Source organism: Syngnathus floridae, chromosome 19, assembly GCF_059516105.1.
Source record: "Syngnathus floridae isolate MCC-2025c chromosome 19, RoL_Sflo_1.0, whole genome shotgun sequence".
NCBI classification, from domain to species: Eukaryota; Metazoa; Chordata; class Actinopteri; order Syngnathiformes; family Syngnathidae; genus Syngnathus; species Syngnathus floridae.
Window position 1 is genome coordinate 3,749,493 of NC_142431.1, and position 17,425 is coordinate 3,766,917.

At 37.8% G+C, this 17,425-nt stretch overlaps 1 long non-coding RNA gene across 11 annotated transcripts in view; it reads right to left on the reverse strand.

The window, feature by feature from the left end:
* The window catches only part of LOC148381711 (uncharacterized), a 99,520-nt gene that overhangs the window by 30,619 nt on the left and 51,476 nt on the right, over positions 1-17,425 (reverse strand). The window lies entirely within an intron of this gene.

The window sequence follows — 17,425 nt, forward strand, 5'->3', positions numbered from 1 at the left end:
GGCCATGAAAAAAACAAAACAAAAAAAAAGGACGAAAATAAAAACGAAAAACTCTTAACAACCGCAAGTTTGGTCTAAACATTCTGCTTGTTAATGGCTAAATTAAATGTTTGTGCTTTTCAAGCTCCCTGGGCCTGCTCGTCTGCTAAAGCCTATATCAAGTCACCGTTCCGCTGCTTGAATGACCCAATTACAGTGAGAGAGTGTCTTGTGAATTACCTCCAGCATCTTCAGGGAGGGCAGAACCAGTTTTTAAAGTGTGTGGGTTTGGCGAGAAGCCTCTGTACTTTTGAGACTCATTATTTTCTCCCTGATGGTCTCATTTTTACTACTTTACTCAACAGGAACATGCTTTATAGGCATCATTGCTCTTCATTAGTCACATTTATTTTTTCATTTTTATGTAGAATTGAGAATGTATGTTTTCTACGAGTAAACGTAATGCTTTGAAAATAACCTTAGATTTATTATTTCTTGACGAAGTCATCAATAAGTTGATGAGGCTTGTTTGATGTGTAGCGTAATTAAGAGTTGTTAAGCACATCATTTCAAAACGATCCAAAATATCAAACAGTTATTTTTCCCAAGCTTTGGTGATGGGTATTTTTGGTAAAATGATTTGATGTAATAATAGCGATGACATCAATGCGCTAATTATGCTATTCGTTTTCCATTTGACGTTCATTTGTTTCTGGCTTAATTCAACCTCAAACACCAGTCGGAATGCGGGTCAATGAACAGAGACTATTAATAACGTTGACTCTTTTCTTCCTGCCCCTAGGAAAGTAAAAGTAGACGCTTTGCAGTTTTGGAACAGCTTGTCTTTAATTAAATCTTTGATGAATAGGCAGGTTGTTCACTGCTGCAGACTTTTATGAAAACCTTCACAGTACAGACTTTTTTCCCTGCAGAATAGTAAACTCAGCTGTGTAATGTAAGCAACAGGAAAGTTTTCATCTTTCTGTGCAGCAAATTTAGAATAGGACAGAGCCTACCACCTTTTGAACAACTTTTAAAACCATTGACGCTGAAGACATTCATAATTCTCAGTTTGTACAAAGTAACTACCGTATTTTCCGCACTATAAGGCGCACCGGATTATAAGGCGCACCTTCAATGAATGGCCCATTTGAAAACTTTGATCATATATAAGGCGCACTGGATTATAAGGCGCATAGAATAAATAACAACGTTGCTCAAACCATGTGATCACAATACAGTAACACTCGAAATAGTGAAAACAATAATATATCAATAACTCAACGTTGCTCAAACGTTAATATCACACAACACACAAAATGAACACGTAAAGCTTACTTTAATAAGGTGCACTTTTGAGCAAATTTGAGGTTTTTAGGTGCGCCTTATAGTGCGGAAAATACGGTAAACTAATACTGCAGAGCTGAGCTGTTCTTTGTTTTTGTTTTAATGAAGTGTCCAGCTGTGACCAAACAATACTTTAAACCCACCAGAGGTGTAATGATGTCTTTTTGCATGAAGTTAAATCAAACGAGTTTTATTCCTTTACAGAAAGCGAATAAATGAATATTGAACATTTCACTATAATAAAGTTTGCTTTCCCGTGAGTCATCTATTTTTGAGAACTGCTCCACTTATTGAGTCGAGCAAATTCGGGCAACATGACCTCAACTAGATGCCACAATTCCACCACATTTTCGGTTTCGTCTGATAAATAGCGTTTTCGATTCTACCTGTTATCAGATTTAAGATAGCCCCTTCCATAATGTTATTAATCTTGTCGGTGTGGAAACAAGATGATGCTTGCTCACTGGTGTGTCTTGTCGAAACCCCAATTTCAAGCTCCAGTATAAAAAACATCCCCTGGCTCATATAATGACACCCGTGTCACTAAATGTCTTCAGCTTTCTACAGATTAAATTAACTGTTTGGAGGTCAGACAAAATGTCTACAATCGAAAATTAAGAGAAATATCAATTTCATTGGTTGACAAAATGTTACACATTTTCTTTCTTGGCAAATTGGACGTCATCTTGCATCCAACAAATGGAAGTTGTGGGCTTGGCAATAACTTGACCCCCCATAGGCTTCTTCAAGAATACCATAGTTGCCAGAAATTGACTTTATGCACAGAAATGTGAAAAGGTTCTTGCTCACAATATTTATATTCTGGCGGTGCTAGAGAGGGGGCCACGAGGGCACCCCCTCCCTCTAAAATATCCATATTTTACAATTTTTTCAGGAATTTCTTTCAACCAAAGGGAACATATAATTCTTCATCCAAACTTCTTTCAAATTTTGAGGGGTGTCCATGTCAGTGCTCAGTTTTTTTTGGCGACTCCACAAACATTCGAACCTACAATATTTACAAATCCAGCACTTAGCAATTCACTGCATGGTGCACAAACATAATCCTGATTTGTGGAGACGTCTGACACTGACTTAACAGGCAAGCTGGTGAGGTGTGGAATACTCAGGTGGCACGGCTTCTCTAATTTTTCTATTTCTGTTTTACTCTCCTTGCACCGTTGGTTGCAGTTCGCCAAGCTGACAGTTTTTGCAATGAATACTTTAAGAGGATCCTCTGTGGTGCATGATGGATTGGGTCTGCAGAAAATGCTTAACATTCTGCGCTGAACCCAAAGGCGTAGAACCAAACCGAGTGAAGGACCCCCCCCGATACACACACGAGTGTATCCTGAAGTTGTTGTACTATGAATTGTGTCACTTTGACGCCCCTGGCTAAAGTTTTCCTTTTAATATTATTTTTTTTAGCGTTCTCTTCCTTTTTCAAGTTATTTCTATTGCAGTAAGCAACTGCTGACAAAGGAAATGCTCTGTTCATTTCCCTAAAGACAATCTTTCTCTTGCGGGAAATCTCCTGTGGGATTGAAAGGATCGACAAGCAATCAGCTGACTCAGGTGCTTTAATTTAGTTTAAGTTACTGAACTGTTACTGAAGTTACTGTGCTGCAGTTAATATTAGCTGGAAAGCATTTGAGGAACGAAAGCCTGTTAAATTCCGATTCTTTAATTTCTCTGTCACCCGTGATATTGCGTCATTAAATCGACGAATAATACCTTTTCATCAGTCAGATATAAACCCTCAGAGAAATATCCCTTGGAAACAATACATCAAGTGACCAGGTATAAAATTTTGTCTGGACTTTACATCGGAGATATTCTGCGAGAGCCCATCATCCAAAAATGAGTCTCACAGGAGCAGGCAGATTGGATACAGCATGAACGGAGGAATTAGCAATTCACAGCAACCCCAAGCCCTCGAGTCATGTTTGTTTCTTGATACAAGAGTGCCTGGAAATGTTTCTGTCAAAATACATGTTCGCTTCTTTGTCATACTGTGCGCTGACTGTTTCTTACAACCCATCGCAGCTGCAGAAGCATTTCGTTTAGGTACAGAAAAATCTCAGCACATCGACTTGAGATACACAAAATAAAGATAGCGAGATGCGAACAAGACATCTTCTCCACATGTTTGTATTTTAAATTCTTTTGGGTTTAAGATAGAAGATAGGTGAACATTTCTCTTTTTTTTTTTTAAATCAATGATGTAATTAAATAGTAATCTAAAAATACAGATCATGCCAAATATTGATTTGATGCATAATTCATTAACAGATAGGATAACAAACTAATGAAAATTAAAATAGTGGTCATTTATTTCTGGATTTCACTGTCACTATCATGGAACTTTGTTTAAAAGGTGCAAGTAAGATTTTAAATAACATTTACAAAGCGGTCATATTCATATGCTGTCCGGACAGCCCTACTTCAACTATGTGAACCATTATACAATTACAATGACATCATTGCCATGGCAACAACAGAGACACCATGGTCAATATTGAAGGTGACACCATATCATAAAACACGGTAATCAGCAATTCATTGTTGCCATGGCAATCAGTGTGATGCTTTTCTTCTCAAAAACTGACAAACAAATCAACATGGAAAAGTTGAGTGGTATATTTTTTTTAACACTTGTAAATTGGATTCATAAGCCTTCCCAACTCGCTAATGTATTCCAGAATTAAACGCTATGCTAGTTCGTGTTGATTTGAAGGTAAAGGCTTGTCAAGAATATTTCTGTCAGTATTTTAAAAGCTGCTTTACCTGCAGCTTCTGCAGACATCAAAAATCCTCTCTGCTTTTTTTTTTTTTTACTGATGTCTTTCATAGCTTTTCTCTCTTCTAAACCACTGAGGATTCCTTCAATCAGACAATGAAGGAGAACCACATCTTTAAAGTCCAAACCTGAAGGGATTTCGTCTCTATAAAATCTTGCTGGACTGGGTTTAGGCCCTGATAACTTCCCTTTCACATTTTTACTTAGACTACAAGTCTTGGTAATCCCCAAATATATTGAATAAAGACGAAAGCATGCTTTATTTTGAGAACAACAATAAGATCAAAATCCACGGATAGCCAGGGTAGCGTCGTTTTTGGGTGAATTCTGTAATAACTCAATGATATATTTCTTTCTGAAGCTCAACCAGCCAAACAGCTGTGTGGTTTGATAAAATACTTGGCAGACCCCTGAATTTGACCTTTTCCAAGAGTACTTAACACAACAGCGCTATGAATAACCCACCACTCGTCACTAGGCAACCTCTTCTGATGAGATCCGATGTCTGCACATTGAGTTTTACTCCGACATTGAGGTGCAGGAAGATATGCGGGTGTGTGTGCATGTGTGTGTTTCTGCGGGTCATGTGTGTTGTGTCCGCATAAGCTTGAAGTAAGTTTATATTCTGTTCTTATGTAAACTCTGATTGGACTACCGTATTTTCTGCACTATAAGGCGCACCGGATTATAAGGCGCACCTTTAACGAATGGCCCATTTTAAAACTTTGTCCATATATAAGATATATACATTTGGCCCGCGGGACGGACTTTGAACACGCCTGCTGTAGTGGCTCAATATTGGTCCATTTATAAGGCGCACCTGATTTTAAGGCGCACTGTCGGCTTTTGAGAAATTTGGAGGTTTTTGGTGCGCCTTATAGTGTGGAAAATACGGTACATTAAATTTTCTTTCCCTCTTTCTTGCTTCTCTCTATGGATCATAATGCTGGTTTGGTATTCAAGTTTAAGCACGAGATATTGATATTTGAGTGAAATGGGTTGCTATGATGCAACTGTTTTCTCATTTTGAGTGCTTTTGGTTTTATTTCCATCTTTATTTTATTTGTTTGTATAATACAGAAGAAGGTGCAGATGTTTACAGTATGTGCTAGCATTTACGGGGATACAGATCAATAACGCTTTGTAATCTTTGGCTTAAACAATTGCAAGCTTGAGGTCGCAGCAGTATTTCTCCAGCGTGGGATGTGCCGTGGCATAAAGACACGACACAAAATGCGAGTGATGAACTGCGCTTGACTCTGCTAGCCACGAGTGTGACATGTCCTGCTAAGGAATCGTTTGTCTTGCCGAAGGTGTGTGGTAATGAATCCGCTCTCAGGCTCAAATGTATTTTACAACTGTTCAAGAAAACATCAGTACGACTCTTATACGGAGTGGTAGTAATTGAAAATTCTTATAAGGAGAATGGATTAATATTGTATTAAAAAAATTCAGGGCGATCGGGAGGTGAAGAGGATTAATCGAGTGGATGTCATAAATAGTCGTAGAGAGAAGCAGAGGTCGAGAAGCTACTTTAAGAACCCGACTGTGTTTGGTATGTAGAAATTGTTCATTGAGGATGTCGTTTGAGTAATTTAGCAAAACATATTGACTAGTCTACTCGCTAACGTAGTTCTACACCATTTCAAAGGAACACGTACATCGCTGCCATTAATTTGAGTAACAGGAAAGTCAATTAAAAAAAAAAAAATCTGTCCTGCGTCTCTTTGAATAAATTTTTTTAAACCCAATTTATCTCAGTGATGTGATGCAAATTTCTGCCTCTACTTTTGTTTGACCACATTCGTTTTTTATTTTCTCCTCTGGTGCATAAATCCTAAAATGTGCTTCTCCAAGATGAACACTTCTTCCGTAGAATGATTAATCAGTGAGCCGCAACTTCCTTTCGGCACTTCACCTTGCTCAATGACTTGCTGACCTACATTGCCAAAGTCAAAACATACAATCTCAGTCTCGTACATTTGTGTTGCTTCGCGACTAGTGCCGCTGTTAACGTTTTCGAGAATCTGTGTACTTCATGTGAAAAATGGTCGCGCCTTTAGCTTTTTTTGCCTCTCGTTCTGGGGAGACGCTCTTGAAGGGCACTGGCTTACAGGAAGGGGTGACAGTCAATTTGTGGTGTAGCTGGCACAATCATCAGCCTACATAAATCATATCAGCACAACCTGGCCCCAAGGCACCCACTGAGGTGACACTTCCGTGGCTCGACTCCAAAACGCTACCTGCCAATCAAGCGAGACTGACAGATAGCAGAGAGCGGTTACTCATAACTGTCACTCAGACGAGCTCGCATCTGGGGGTCTATTTTAAGCGTAATGATTTACAAATGACATGCATAAACCTTTAATCGGACCAATGGATGATTGGTCTAACAATGATAGAGCCGATCATAATGAACTCCGTGAGGTTGAGATAAAATTCAGCAGTTCATTAGAAACGACGACACAAAAATAAACTATTCATCTCATTCCATAAATACTAATATTGGTATTGATACGCTCACATCAATCTCCCCACCATGACTTTTTGAGGTTGATCCATCTTTTAGATTACCGACTATAAACCGAACCCGAATATAAGCCGCACCAGCTAAAATTCGGGGTAAATCCAGTTTTGTTCAGATATAAGCCGCACTGGACTATAAGGCGCAGGTGTTTTAATGTTTAAATTCCATATGTAAGAGAATATGCACAAATCATACAATATCATAAAAATCATGAAAAATTCATAGATAAGACTGCAGGGTACAAATCTTGTGCAAAAAGTAGCGGCTTATAGTCCGGAAAATATGGTAACTCTCGCAAAAAACAAAGCACATTAAGATATGATGGTGGTTTGCGCTTTTGAGGCCCATGTTCCCCAAATTCCAAAGGGTAAAACCTCAGGGGTGTTTGACTCACTGTTCCACTGTATGCATTTGTTCTGCAAAATGTATACAAGGACCAGAGAGAAATACCGTGGTCCGTCATATCTGATTTATGGTGCCGCCAAGTGTGTTGTTGTCAAGAGCATAGTTGAAATGAATACAATGCATTATTTATTGTCAAGCAGGGAGATGGCTATCACATGGAATGCCTCCACCAAGAAGTGTAAATTAGGATGTTGCATGAAGTGGAATAACTTTCTGCTTTTTAATGGTACATACATGCTACATGATTATGCTGAATAACAGTCAGCAGAACTGTTATGCCAATCTATGTGCCACTTAAAGCAATTTTTTTTTTTTTACATTGGACAAATTGCTATATTCTCCATTGCTTTGTCAATGTGTATTTTTAGATTGAAAAAAAACTAAGATGGCCAGATGGTAAACAACCTGCATGCTCCATTCATGGCAGTTGTTGAAAATGAGGAAAGTACAACAATGCAGGAAGCAATTTGCATAATATCAGGCTGAATGTGTATCAATACAAGTATGTATGGAAAAAGAATCTTGTATTATATTGTATTATATGGAATATTTATTTTGCTGAATGTGTATCAATACAAGTATGTATGGAAAAAGAATCTTGGATTATATTGTATTGTATGGAATATTTATTTTCTCCTACTGATAAAGCCTTTTGCCAACCTTATCATGTTGCATATGTACATAACGGGTCGTATGGTTCTCCAAATTTAAATAGTAATAAATATTTTCCTACACTTCTATCAAAAAAAAAAAAAAGGGGTTCACAGAAAATGATTAGTGCCGCTCTTTCCAGACATCTGCCAAAGAATAAACACAATTAGCATGGCAAATATTGGCATGACAAAGGCTGTTTGGACGTTTTGGATGAATATCAGCTGGTGACCTTGTGAATAAACAAGAGGGTGGTCTGCTAGCTCTCATTATAAATATCAACTCATCTCTCTTTCAATTTCATCATACCATCTCGCTCCTGTGGGTACGAAATGAGAAGCAGTATGGAGTTAATACCGATTCATTATATGTCTATAATTGAATATTTCTCATGTCAGATGAAGATGTGAAAATACTATTACAAGTGCTCTTTCTCTAACTAGAACTCATTTTCTGAATACAAGTGAGCATTCAATAGAATTGAATTCCAGATTGAGTTGGGAATAGTATCTTTCAATGTAATCTGGGTTTGAATCTCAATTCAGTTCTCAACTCGCCGATAGCTTTGTTCATTTGTTAAAATGAGTGGCTGCTTTAGAATAAGATTAGAGAGTTATCGTTTCTTAAAGAAGAGCTGTCGTCTTCAAAGATAGTCATCCATTTTAGTTGATTACCGTATTTTCTGCACTATAAAGCACACTGGATTATAAAGCGCACCTTCAATGAATGGCCCATTTTAAAACTTTGTCCATATATAAGGCGCACCTGATGATAAGGCGCACTGTCGGCTTTTGAGAAAATTGGAGGTTTTTAGGTGCGCCTTATAGCGTGGAAAATACGGTAAAACAAACTATGTGATGTGTCCTCAAGACATACTCTCGACCAGCCATGTTGTATTTTCACCACCACTTCTGTTGCATAATTGACAGTGGACAAATGATAGCCTCATCAGAATCCATTCATCAGAAAATAATAAACTAGACCAGACAACAGACTTCACTAATATGGAAATCTTTGATTTATGTGCCTGTACTCAGCGAATTAATATGATTATAGTCATTAAATTTGCACGATAATGACTTATGGAAATGTCAGCTCATGAATGCTTCAGCAGACTGCCAGTTAAAGATCATTTATAATCAGCTGCTCGGTGTGAAGCTAGGACACATTTATAGCACCGCACATTACCGTATCAGATGGCTAATATTTGGCATGCAGCACAGAAGTGACAGAAGCTCGATTATATTGACATTAATATTGACATGAATAATTTGACTACAAAACCTTGGGCTTGAAAAACATGGCCGGTGTAATCAAACTGGACACATATGTGCACAGCAGATTCAAACCGTGAACCTCAGAATTGAGACACACGTGATAACCACTTGTACACCATGCCGCATAATAATAAAATGATACAATTCACAGAAACTTCATTCTCCGTGGCTTTGAATGTTTCCCGTGTATCGAGTACTTCTACATAACAGGGCATCGGTGCTCAGCCTTGGGAAATAAAAGCTTTGCGTGGAACCAAGCATGCACAATAATAGACAAGTTCCATCAAGGAAAAAAATAATCAGTTTTAACATAAAAAGTGCATCTTGCCATGGTGTCGGTCTCTATACGAAAACAACTTCATTAGTTTTGGAGATTAGGAGATTGCATTGGGGGTACAATGTGTTTTATTACAATAGAAGACAGATGACAGTCCTATTTCCTTTGAGACTTTTTTGTTCAGCGTCCTTCATTATATTAAACCAAATCAATTATCTGGAAGGCAGAACGCTGTAATAGGAAGCTTGGTGTTTTTTTTTTTTTTTTTTTTAAACAGACGGGGCTCACTGTTCAAATGAAAACATGCAGCCGGAGATTGCAATGATGAGGGCATTGAAATTCTTGTAATTGAGACATACAACATTATGATTGCACGCTGATTGAGTATAATTAGCCATGGTTCTTAGATTTTTTTTTTCCTCGCTCACTCCTTTTTAATTAAACTACTTTTCTTTTTTTTAGTCTGAGTGGATTAACATTATGCAATAATTTTTGCTAAGTGATTAGCAGGGTCAGACACCAGAAAGATTATCGAAAAAATATCCGAGCGTGCAGCTGTTGCCAAGACTTTACAAATACATTAATATTTTTATTTCACGCTAAACTCGCCCAAAATAAGCAAACAAAGCTGTTCTTCCTGAATAATTTTCAACTTAATGTGATCATCAACAAGATTAACTGTCAAATACAGTTCTTTCTACCTTGTGGAACAAATATTCCAAACTTTTTAAATGACTGAATGTCAATCCATTCCACCTTGTAGTGTCTTAATACTCTTTCCCCGAATGCAGCATGCCTGCGGCGTATAGTATATTAAAGCCACTCTCTTCTCGTGTCTCTGTGGGTGTGAGGTCTTGTCCTTGCAGAGCAGAGTGCACTCCATCCCTGACAAGAGCTCTGCCTTTATCACCTGATGCTGTGAGAGCCAAATGAGGGTTTGGCCATGTTCGGTCATTTATCATCTGCGATCAGCAAGCAGCCACAAGGGCCAAGAAGACCTTGGATGCATGCACACGCTTTTTCCTCCTTCCATTTGTTTTTTTTCCCCATCCTATCTGGACGGCAGGCCTCTTATATTCTCTCCTGCGACAACAACTATCAACATAAGGGTGTTATTCATGTCCTCACTTTATATATCTCGCTACTTGAAAAATGACGATGATGAGGGATGTAGCGAATATTAGCATGTAATCATCTGGGTTGTTTTATTTTTGTATTCCGGCTTCTACTCCGCCTTACAATCCTGAGACATGGTTGCACTTGATAATAAATTGCAAAAATTAGCATAGAACGTAAGGCTGACAGACTCAATTTTAAAATTTAATTGATTTAGTACCTGCATTAGCATTTAATAACGACGAGATGACAGAGAGAAATTTAGAGGATGCTAAACAGTAATTAACGCACCTCCAGAGGGCAGCATTTGTTTTGCACAGCCGGAAGATTTTTTTTTTCTTCTCAAATGTTCTGAAAATGATGGTGTTTGCCTCATATAGTTCATCCAACTGTTTTTGCAACACAGAGTTTTGTTTGGATTCAGGCTTAGATCTTTGTTTGTTACACTTTGGACTTTGTGAAGTCAGTTGTGTCAAGATAAGCAGCTCTGAAAAAGAAAAGATGGCTGTACTGTAAAATATTCAGGACCATTAAATGAAAAGCGTAGAAGCTAGAAAAATTATGATTTTTTAATGATCAGATTATCTGAGTTGTTGTTGTTGTTGTGCACTTTTTGCTTTGTATCTTGAGCTCTGTGTGCACAAATGCTTCCTTATTCCCTTTTTTTTTTGCAATTTCCAGAGACAACAGGAACAATTACACCTGCTGGGTTCTATTTAGGGAACCTAGTGGGGGAGGAAAAAGGAAGAAAAAGAGAGAACTAAAACATGGGTAGTAGTCTCAAGCAGAAAAGAGGGGGGAACCAAAAAATAAAACAAAAAAAACTGTGTGTTGCCTGGAAATCATTATTCGCACTCTGAGCCAAACAGGATAACGTCACACACACATTTACGAAATAATTAATTTTCTCAGCTTCCTGGCTTTTTATCTACACCCAAACACGGTTTTGTGTTTCTTTATTTCCTTTGTTAAGCATAATAATGCAAAACCTTGGTGGAATTTCGTGCGCTAGTACTCTAAGTCCTTTTCTGGTTAACTTTGATTCCAGTAGAAAGTTAATTTCATATATTTTGCTTTTATTTTTCTGACCTCGTGCCTAAAAATGCAATTTTATTGTGAAAGAATGATGATATGCCGATTCTAAGTATAGACAGCCCCTTAGTGATGATGAATGAGAATACAAATTAAAATACAGCGTCTTTAAATTGCAGTTTAGGAGTAAACAACCTTGTCATGTATTCGCTTTCCGAGAGTCACTTGACCGTGTTAAGATGAGTTTTGTGCACAACTTGATAGAATCTCCCCTGTCATGCCGATGAATCGTATACAATAGGCATGCTGTGACATGAGACAAGTTCTTGTCATCGCTTGTACAGCGGCGACAACATGGAGGCTGGCTGAGGGCTCGGTCCCACAGAGACAAGTTAATCACGGTCTCTCTGCGGAAGAGCAGGGAGGGGAGGGGGGGGGATATTACCTTCTCAAGTTCTCTGTGCACAATCAAACACACAAGCATGCAAATAGAAGCCTCCACATGGAGTGCAAGATTCACTCCTGTTCCGAAATGAAATAATTGTCTGCCCATTTTAGTTTAGAACATAGTGAACAAAAAAAATGTCTGTCTCCAAAAAATTATTGAATTATTTATAAGCTGGTTTACTTCTTCATTAAGTACCAATTAATTTGATGCGTTCTAAAATTCCGTTCAAATATTTACTATTTACAACCGAAAAGTTCAGTTCATAAAATGTCGATTAATAAATATAAACAAGTGATGACAAGTGCAGGTCCGATTTGTGAACCGTTAAAGTTAAAGTAAACAAACGGATTATCATCTTAGTACACCGAGAAGTGTTTCTGCTTCTGCTCAGTATTAATTTGTGCACAACTTGCTGCCACCCTAAAAATGAGCAAATATCCCCCCCCTAAAAAAAAACCCAGCAAACAAAGCTGTGATTAAAGGCTATTTATGGGCAGGTTAATAAAGGGACAATCTTTACACAATAATGATAATTGTGCCAATCCGCAATAAAAATATGCCATACTCTGCCAAAAATATTAGTAGCTAGTGACGAATAAGTGAGTTTAATATTAAAACTTTTATAGCCTTTTTTTTTTGTCTGTTTGTCCATAGGGCTACATCACAGTGTAATATTTCCTCTTATTAGAAAGAGCACGGCATGGCAAGTTAAAAGGCCAAGAACGTTCCTATATTTCTTACCAAATTAAATTTCGAAGAAAGTTATTGAGTCAATATCCTGCTTGCTTATTATTAATGTAAAAGGCAAAATTCGACTATTTCAACAGTGGCTCGAACAGAAAGCAGTGACGTTCATTAGTGCTTACGTTATGACAAATGTCGGGGCGGATACTAAAAATTAATACTTTGCCTGATCTTTGGGATCAATACTTAATTACGCCGGCTGTTTCGAGTTTGGTGGATTATTGCTTGGCAAGGAAAGGATCACTCTCAGGTTTATTAAGGGAAACGGTAGCGGTGATCATTAAGCGTGCGTCGCTACGCCACAGTTGACGGTAACAAAGTGCCTTGAAGCAGCTTTAATGATATTAGAGACGGAAAAATGGTTGGAAATGAACTGATTGAATTTCTTAGCTGGACTATTAATGTAACAGGGCAAAACATTTAATCTTGATTTATAACCAGGGATTCAATTTAAAGTCCATTTGATGATGAAATAGAGTCAAGATGTGTTTAGCCCTCGGAATTCAGAATTGTACAGGTTGGTTGAGACACAGCTTTAACCACGATGGATGCTAATTTAATCTATCTGCTAGATTATACAGTCTGTATAAAAAAATGAAAAAAAGTAAAATATTCAGTAATTGTATCAACATTCAAAGAGAAAAAGATACCGCAAAGCTTCTGTGTTCGGAGGCAACGTGACCAATGCATCTTTAAAAAGCTCCATCATACCCTCTTTTTTTTTTTTTTGACCTAATCAATGAGCTATATTAAGTTTGAAGGTCAACATTATCATAAATTATTCTCCTACACAGTTGAGCATACACTGGGGATGAGCAAATAAAAATGCTTCAGCGTTTCCAGCCTTTGAGCTGTTACCTTTCTTTTGAGTCTGGGCCAATTTCCAAAGTTTCATATCTAACTATGTGTGGAAGTAACTTGATTTATAAAAACTGCTCCTAACCTTTCATTTCGAGTGTCGCGGTTCATTTCGCAAGCCGGTTGATGCCGCTTGGCCCACGTTAGCATCCAATTAGGAGTAAATCATCTTGCACCGAAAAACTACAACCCAGATAATCCCTTCGATCAACTTGCCCTCACCTTTTTGTCCTCTGTCCTCAATGACTTAGGCAGATGTTAAGACCTCATTTAGCACAATGTGGCAAACAAAGGCGCCCCAGAATGCAAACATCATTGGATAATGAGATTGCTTTAGAGTAGATAAACAACCAGTAAATATCAATGGCTGTCATAAGCTTGTTTATCGGGACACATGACGTCATCCGATTTCGAAACAGGAGATGTCTTTTGCCATTTTCGGCAAAAACAATTTTGGAATCCAAACAAATCCAAGCTCAAAAAGCATGTGGTGGTGTAACAACTTTATTTTACTTTCCCCGTGTAACTATGTGACTAAATTTGTATGCAATAAAGCACATCTTTTAAACGTGTTTGTTAATCTGTGTGCCCTTGCAGCTATTTGTTGGCAGGCGCAGATATTCATCAGTGTTGAGGAGCGATTTAAAGCAGTGGAAAAAATGTGTGTGGTGTGGGGAGGGAAAAAAAAAAAAAAAAATCTAAGATAACTGCTGTGCAGCTTTGCATGCTGACAAGTTAAATTTAAATTTATCGCCCAACATAAACAGAGTTAAAGTGGAGTAGCTGTGCTGGTTTTACCTCAGTGGGCATTCCTGGAGAAACACTCGGGAGCAGTCAGCTCCGATTGAGTCAATAGATTTCGAGCAACTACCGCTATGCTTGTCAGCTTCACTTGATTGCGTGACATATTTCTTCAGTGTCTCTTGGCTCATCTACAGTTGTCACTTGTCCAGATGTGGCTATGGCCCCGGCAAATTCACTTAATACTCTATGCATGCCTCCGTTTTTTCCAACCTGGGTTCTGGCCATTGCTGTCACTATCAATGTCTCCACTGACCTTAGCAGCTCTTTCTGTCTGGCTCTGGTATTGCCACATTAGATCTTTTCACTTTTTACAATACCTTCTCCCTCCCTCCGGAGTTTCTGACCCCTCATTGTTCCTTTTGTACTCCACTACAATCCAATCTTTTTCATTCCATTATTCTGTTTCCGCCTTTCTTCCACATCTTTAATTCCCCTCTGAATTTTTGCAGGGCTCTAAATCTGAACAAACCGCATTGCCGTATCAAATACACACAGACATTTGTGACCTTATAGTAGAGTTTAGTTTGGAAGAAAAAAAAAAAGAAAAAAACACAGGGTGGACATAAATGATGTTTTAAGTAAATGCTGTCATGAAATTCACAAATTTTCTCTGCGGTGGGGCTGATGCAAATTAATAAAGTAATTGTTGTATCAATAAGAAGGGTGATATCGGTGTTTGTGACTGAAGTAAACAGGCCAGGTTGCATCATATCAGATTTTGAATCCAAATCAAATCATTCTCCATTTTATCTTTTTTATTTCAACTTCAGACGCAACAAATTACTTTATAATCTCAAAATAATGATTCATAGTCTTTTTGATTCATGATTCATAGTCTTCAGAGGGCTACTTATGATTGATTTCATGACACAATGCTTCGGGACAGTTTAAATTTAGAGACGGGCCGCATTTGGCCCGCGAGCCGGAATTTCGTCCATATATAAGGCGCACTGGACTATAAGGCGCACTGAGAAAATTTGAGGTTTTTAGGTGCGCCTTATAGTCCGGAAAACACGGTATTTACAGCTGTAGCAGACATACCGTGTCTGAAGACGAACATGAGCACTGTTTTCACACTTGAATAACCAACCATGTTTGAAGTTTTAAAGTTAAAGCTAGCAAACTACGCAGGAGTTGTTGATAGAAGTTTTCATTACGGCGTTAAAGCAACGCTTTGTCATTGATATGGGCCGTCAGACGCCCCCCGAGATCCCCTTCGGCTTGGGCCGTAGGCAGTTGCGTGCTCTGCCTGTCTAGTTGCGGAGCTTCTGCATAGAATCAACCCTCTTTTCCAAAGATTGAAGATATATATGGGAAACAAAGCCAGTGGTATAAGGGACAGCACAGTGAAGCAAATTAAGCTCCTCGAAATACACTCAGGTGAATCCAGGTAAAAGCCGTTATCCCTCTCTGATCTTATTATTTCCATGTCAATTGCTTGGGAGGAGCCGATATTAAATAGAAGAGAGGGAGGATTTAGAATCTTTTGAAGGATTGTGCTAAACAGGACTTTATAATGGAGAATACATAAAGCAGGGACATACAAGACAACTGATTTGGTCACCATTGAGAAGTAGAAGTGTGATTTCTTCAAACATGTCAGCGGGAAGAACCTATGAAGTTGAAATCTGTTTCAGAATAGCCTGCTCGGATTTCAAAAAATTATTCATGGGGTTGTTGTAGGGTCACCATGACCTTTATCAACTGTTTACGGTCATAAAATGTTTATAGTTTACATTTCTGAGTTGGATTACATTCACATCTTCTTTTAGTGCTTTGTTACTTTTCAAAAACTACATAAAAGCCCTTGTCGAGTTCCCCAAGAACGTCAGATAAATATGTAGAGCTTATTTGTGTTTGGTCGAAGTTGTGCCCTTCACAATTATGCAAGCTCTCTAAAAGCAAAAAACATTCAATAGCTGAGAAAAGGATAAGTGATGCCACCATATTATTTCTCTAGAATGCAATTAAACACAACCTGGTATAGAGCACATTCATCTCTCTATGTCCTTCAACAGTTTTTTTTTCTCCTCTGATGTAGTCACACACATACCGTAAATAATCGTGCATTCATTTCTTCCTATCTTTTTTTTTGGGCGATTTAATTTCACAGTATTATCATGTTATCCACGATTCAGGCTTGTGGTATGTCCTTTGCCTTCGATGGCTGGTTTTTCAAGGAGAAGTAATATATTTAAAAAAAAAAAAAAAAAAAGATTTGGTGTGGCAGAGCTATGAGTGGATAGAAAATAAGACAATGGCAGCACATGATGGAAGAAGGTAAGATATTATTTCTGGAATATAATTTGTAACCGATATACACAACCCACTTGATAAATCCAAGCCACCCACTGGCCCACACTACTCGATCTACCTTCTAGCTGTCAAACTCTTGTAAGGAATAGTGAGCTGACTCTGGTGGTTGGACTCTGGGGAACTGGTGATGTACCAGAAGACAACCACATCAGATGGTATTCCCAGTATAGGAATACAATCATACGGTGAGGAGAGGAGAGGAGAGTTGAGCTTCATCCTTGGAATACTGATGCAGTTTGCATTGGCTCAGGGAACTTAGAGGCCAGGGGATGCATTCTTAATGCAGTGAAATTTTTATTGCTTGTTTTAAGAATTGTTTTTATTTGTAAATAACAATGGAATTTTAGAATAAACATTTCTGGATTTTAATATAGAATAGGATTTTCAATATAAATATTCTTAAAGCAGTGAAGCAATTGCAATAATATGGCCATTGCTTATTTTAAGAATTTTTTTGTTGTAAATAAAATTTTAAAATAAACATTTATAGATTTTTATATAGAGTAGGATTTTCAATATAAATATTACATTTGAAATATTTGGTCGTTTTACAGCAATAAAAGACCAATGAATAAGAACTATAAATAGATTTTTGCTTTACTTTGTCTTTCCACGATTATTGGAATAGTTAATGCTATGTATAAAGTAGTCAAAGCTTTGCAAGGCATTTTAGATGTCTTAAAGTATTATCCCTACCTAATAGCTGCCTTAGAACATGAATCATGCATGCTAATTTGTGCTTTATAAAACCATGTACCATATAGTTAATCCCATGTACACAGCATTGGAAATCCTCCGCAAAGGGATTCTCATCATCAAAATGCTTGCCTTTAATTAGGACTTC